Raw genomic sequence first — 6,358 nt, 5'->3', positions numbered from 1 at the left:
ATATCAAGCACAATGAAGTCTATCGAAATGTAAAACTTCCCAACTTTAATCAAAACATTTTCTATATCCTAATGAGGTATTGGATTGATTTGTCTGCTAATTATAAAGAAACAATAGTACAAGGGATAGAAAAACTCCTTAGATCCTTAAGTTTTGGTGGAAGCTTATTTTGGATTATAGTACTACACTTTTCAATAAGTGCAACTATCTCATAATCTTCCATTTCCCTCTTTTTGGACATGATATCTTTAAAGAACTTTGCAAATGCATTTATTTATGCCAAAGCATCTGCAAAAGGAATGTTAATATGAAGTTGCTTAAAGACATTCAAAAACTTCTTAATTGCTTGTTCAATTTCTTTTGCTTCAATCTTTGAGGAAAAAGGAACAAAAGACACATATGGCTTGACTTATGGTATTGTAGATACTTCCTCCTTTTGTTTAACTCCATCATCTACCACATTCTTACCTTTCACCTCATCAAGCTACTTATCACTCCTCAAAGTAATTGCCTTGCATTACTCATTTGGATTGACTTCAATTTTGCTAGGAAAAGTACCTTGAGTCCTAGAGTTAGAAAAACTAGCTAATTGTTTGATTTGCATTTCTAAATTTCTATTGTGACCAGCTTACGGATCAATCTTTGCTTTCAACTTCTCAAACCTATCTATAGTAACATTAACAAGCTTCTTAAATGCTATTTCCCATACATGCTTACTCTTTTGGGGTGGTATAACTCATTGATTTCTTGCTTTGAAACCTACGGGATAAAAAGGTCTAGGATTGTTGCCTTGATTGTTTTGATTACTCCATGAAAAGTTTGGATTATTCCTCCACCTTAGTTATATATGTTGGAATAAGGATTGTTCTACTACTTGTTAAAATTAGAAACAAATTACACTAGCTTTACATTTTGACACTTAGAACTGATATGAGCACTTCTATAAAAATCACAACTCAAAGATGTGTTAGATATAACATTAACATTAAATTGACCAATCATTTTAACAAAAGAGTCAACCTTAACATTGAACATACTAATACCTTCCATCTCATGCATACTTACAACTCTCTTGGGGATAGCTCTCTCATTGGACCATTGATAATTGTTAAAGGTCATCTCTTCCAATAAAGCATATGCATCCTTCATAGATTTTCTCATTATAGTACCTCTAATAGTTGCATCTATAATAATCCTAACTGAATGTGACAAACCAGTATAAAAGATTTGCATAATCAACCAATCAGGAAGACCATGGTGTGGACACTTTCTTTACAAGTCCTTATATCTTTCCCATGCTTCATATAAAGACTCGCCATTAAATTGAACAAAGCTAATAATATCATTTTGAAGTTTAGCAGTTTTGCAAACTAAAAAATACTTAGCCAACAAGGTTTGTGAAAATGCATTCGAAGTGGTAAAAGAATTAGAGGACAGAATTTAGCCATAACTTAGCCTTATCTCTTAAAGAAAAAGGAAATAACCTTAAACAAATGGTGTCCTCTATAACTCCATTCATCTTAATAGTGTTGCATATCTCCAAGAAATTGGCCAAGTGGGCATTAAGATCCTCCATAACTCTACCCCCATATTGACCTTACTAAACCATTTGAATGAGACCAGGTTTGATCTTGAAGTTTTTAGCATTAATGAATGGTCTAACAATGCTTGTTTGAGCTCCATGAATATCAGGCATAACATAATCATGCAATGCCCCGGCATCATTAACGTTATTTTCAACCATCTTTATTTGTTTTTCTTTTTCTAACTCTAACTTTCTTTCTCTTCTTAATGTGCAAAACATACGTTCAATCTCCAGATCCAATGCTATCAATTCCAAGCTTTGGCTACGTCTTATACACCAAGAAGTACTCGAAAAAAGTAAAAACAAAACAAAACAAACAAAATTAAATAACAAGAAAATAAAATATAAATTAATAAAGAAAACTTTTAGTATTGATGTTGACACTTTTGCTTCCCCGACAATGTCGCCAAAAACTTATTATGCTAATCTCACAAGTGCATAGATTGTGAAATAATGTAGACTGGGTAAAGTATCATTCCCACAAGGAGGTTGTATCAAGTATCAAAAGTATGGTTTTTTATATTATTTAGAAATTTCAACTTAATTTAAAAAAGGTTAACTAATCAAAATATAAATTAAAGACTATCAATCACTTGAACTTTAACAAATAATAATTGAAATTCTAGAATTTAGATTTCATCAATTATATCCCTATGATTAACTTATGATTGATTGATTTAACTTATCTTTTTAAAATTAATGACTAGGTCACCTAAGGTATATGTTGTTCCATTTCGAGATACAACAAATGTATTTCTATTTATCCTATTTCTACTTTCGTGATCACAAGCTTTAATATAAACCTACTAAGTTCTATGGTAATCTATACATTCGGTCATGTAGCGACTTACGACGCATAAATCATATGATGTCACAAAGGAGTATTTTTATTTCTAAAGAATACTTCCCTAAGTCTAATGTCTTAATGAACTAATGATATGTTTCATCTTTCGATCCTTCACATAACACCTCTAACATGCAAATAATGATCGGTTATTTATAAGAATTAAATCTTAAGACAATAGATTAATCTTCACAAGAATAAACTCAAATCAATCATTTAAAAGTAGTCACAAGAAAAGCAAAAGATTGCATCTAAACCCTAGAATGAGAAATTTAGCTACTCATTGAATAAGAATCAAACACAATCTTTATCAAAATAAATCCAAAAGTCATCATCTTGACAAGTAACAATATAAAAAAATAGAAAAAGTTTCAAAGAAAACTCGTTAAGGCTTGAATGAATGCTTCAAATCTTAACTCCTTGATTTGAAATCTTCACTCTTTAAGGGATAACTAGACCTCCCCCTTTTCTTCTCACTCAAATCTCTCTTATTTCCTTAGAGTTTTCCCCCTTCTTTAGCTCTCCTAGCAGCTGCTTAAATAACTAGCCTAAGTTGTTTATTACCATATAAGCTCTATCCAACTAAAAGTTTTAAATTAATTTAGCTTCTAACTTGTGATAACTCCTTCAAATAAACCTCTAGCTCAACTTGAATTCCACCACATTATGTTGCCAATCTCCTTATCAATTTGAATTAAATATGGAAACTTATCCAATTAGAAGTCCATTATTCCTCAATTTTGGTTCACAATGTCTAGCAAGTTGTGATGAATTTTTCTCCTTTATCTCATTTGAACTGGGTAAAATGATAAATATAAGAATTGTAGCCCTATTTCTTAGTTTTCCAATGCCTAAACACATTATTTGGACCTTCAAAGTGAAAGTTATACATGAATTACCAAAATAGGTTTCGACACATGGCTTTTTCTACAACGAAGGCCAAATGGCCTAAATTTCTTTTGTTTACTTACCTATCAATCTCAAATAAAAAAAAAGACTAGATAAACTCAAACTTAATCTAAAAGGTATTAAAATAACTCCAAAACAAGTAAATAATTAAAAAGTTAAGTAATTAAGCCCTATAAAATATATGCAAATTATGCACACATCATATAAGAATTTAGAAAAAGAAAATCAAACACAACTTAGACTAATATAGTACTCCTCTCATACAAAATCCCTTTCCAGTTGGAACAAATCCAAAAGTAGTGATGAAGCTTATAGTTGAAGAGAGACTGAAGCAATAAAAGAGGGGACACATAGCTCTTTAAGGGTGTTAGATAAGAAACTTAAAGTAAAGTAACAAAAAAAGAGAGTGAATTGGTTTTTAAAAAATATTTTCTAAAAACAAAGTTACAAGTTAGCTTAAAAATAATGAAAAAACAAAATATGTAACTAGTGATGATAATGAAAAAAGAAAGAGTACTTAGCCTAGATTTTATAAAGATTTGGCCCTCAAAGCCTACGTCCTCTCCATTGATGGCACAAAGAGTTCGAATCCATTCCCTTTAAATCAAGTTTAAGCACAACCTTTAACACACTACCTTTTCTATAGAGGTATAACTTTTATCTACCTTTTTTATGGAGGTATAACCTTACACTACTTTTTACAATAGAGATATAACTTTATACTACCTTTTACAATGGAGGTATATCCTTACACTACATTTTTTGTGGAGGTATAACCAACCAACAGTGGATTCTCGCAAAGAATATAAAGCTTAAAACCTCAAAAGGCTAAAGAGCTAGGTTAGGTACAAAGAATATGAAGGATTTCAGAAGATAAAGGCTGTAAGAAGAATATTCTGTTTAGGAATATGTAGTAGAAAGAGAAGAAAATGATTTTTTGATTTGCTTAGCTTTTTCTTTCTTAGGAATGAAATTTCTACCCTTTTTTCCTTGTTGAATAACGGTTTCCCAAAGGCATGTGTAGTCCCTTGTGGTTTTTGCTCATTAGGGTAAGTTTTAAACAATTTTTTAATGTTAGGACCACTTGAATTGTGTCATTCTCACTTAAAGAATCGATCTTTCATGATTGTGAATCAACTCTTGCTTTAGTTTAGAGCTTGGTGGAATCAACTTGTAGATATGTATGATATCTATTCTTCTACATCAGAACCTTTCTGTTTTCTGAGAATCGATCTTTCCATTCTTGATATGTTGATTCTTCCTGTCGCACTTCAAAGTTTGAAGCTTTCTATTTTCTAAGAATCGATCTTTCCATTCCTAAGACATCGATTTTTCTTATCACACTACAAAGTCTAGACCTTTCTGATTTTTGAGAATCAATCTTTGTTTTGTCAGATGTCAATTCTTCTTCCTTGTTAGGTGCCAAAATTGAAATTCAAACTTGTTGTTAGATGCTCCATTTTTATTGTCTTATCCCTTCTCTTTTTTTCCAAGTTTTCAATTTTTCCTTTTGCAACTTCTGGATTCGATGTTTAATGCTTGAGATGTCGATTCTTCTTTTTCCAATGGCTTTCCAAATTGCTTCTGCTTTCCCAAGAATCTCAAGATATCAATTCTCTTTTCTTCTAATATCTTTTGTATCTTTAGGAATTGACTTATGTTCCTCAAGATATCGATTCTCTTTTCTTTCAATGGCTTCTATATCTTCAAAAATCGATTCTTTTTCCTTCAGGAAATTCTGATTTCTATTTTGTAGAAAATCGATTCTTCACTTTCAGAAGATTGATTCTAATAGTTGGAACTTTAGTTTTAAAGCGTTTAAAATCATTTTCTTTACACAACCAATCTTCAAAATTCTTTTAGATTGTTCTTTAAGTTTAAAAATCATTTTCATTTAAATTTAAAGCATATTTAGATCGTTTAATTTTATCAATTTAAAATCAGAGTCAATTTTAAAGCTAACAAAGGGCTCATGTACTCCCTTTATATTATAGAAAGAATGAATAAAATTCTAATTGATGTTAAGGTATAAAGGTTATTAATTATGGGTCTAATTAATTCATTTGGGTATGAAGATAATTATAAACCCAAAACTTTAATTCTTCTCCAAAAAATGGGGTTAAGACTTAATTTTCTTATTGTTTATCCTCAAATAAAAAGACTTATTTTCATTATTGTAAAAAAAAAAACTTGTTAATTCTTAAAGGCACGAATTTTTACATACATGTTTCGTTTTTTTCTTAAGACCATTATTTGGTTCATATTTATTAATTAAATTTACATATCTATATATTGATTTTAAAGTTTATAAAATATCAAAGTATAGTAATTAAATCAAATTAAACTTGTTTATTTGACTTTCAAGAGAATTCTTTTTTTTTAAAAAATTGAATTATAAAATGTATCAATTATTTGCGATATTAATTTAAACACTACAAAACATTCCAAAGAACTTGATATAAAATTAACATTTCCATTGGTAATAATTATGAACGTATGTCTAAAAGTTTACTTTACATGTCTTATAATTTAAATATTAGTTAATAAGTAATTAAATTTTAGAATGTAAATTTGAAAAATAATTGTAAAATAATAGAGTTTTTGACAGTATTTAACTAATATACTTAATATCTTTTTTATTCATTTGAGACAATTGGGTTTGAGTTACGAAAAAAAAGATAATTTTTTAATTATGATACATTACTTTAACATTTAGAATATATAGAGAATTCTAATTCAAATTTAGAAATGTGAAAAATACGAACAAAAGACATAAAATTTTGAACAAGGAATAAAAGGATAAACTAAATTAGTTGAAAACAATCAATTGTAAATTGCATATCTCATATCAATTGATGCAATAGTTTATATAATATAAATTATTAAATAATACAATTCAGATTGATATATCCAAAAAAATAATGAATACCCTAATCGTTAACATCTTTAAAAATAATTAAATGTAAAAATACGAGTCGTAATTATGGGAGAATATTGAAATAATAGTAACTAAGAATTAA

General features: G+C 28.9%; 1 non-coding gene across 1 annotated transcript; it reads left to right on the top strand.

Moving 5' to 3' along the window:
• The first annotated feature begins 1,249 nt into the window (after positions 1–1,249).
• LOC149526512 (small nucleolar RNA R71) lies at positions 1,250–1,356 on the top strand. Its single transcript, XR_016351926.1, has one exon. It is a non-coding gene; the product is annotated as a small nucleolar RNA R71 (small nucleolar RNA).
• Positions 1,357–6,358: the final 5,002 nt, after the last annotated feature.

This window comes from Theobroma umbraticum, unplaced genomic scaffold (genome assembly GCF_002168275.2).
Source record: "Theobroma umbraticum cultivar Fairchild unplaced genomic scaffold, ASM216827v3 scaffold_89.0, whole genome shotgun sequence".
NCBI classification, from domain to species: Eukaryota; Viridiplantae; Streptophyta; class Magnoliopsida; order Malvales; family Malvaceae; genus Theobroma; species Theobroma umbraticum.
Note: the sequence above shows the minus strand (reverse complement) of the source record. Positions and strands in the feature narration are given on the sequence as shown.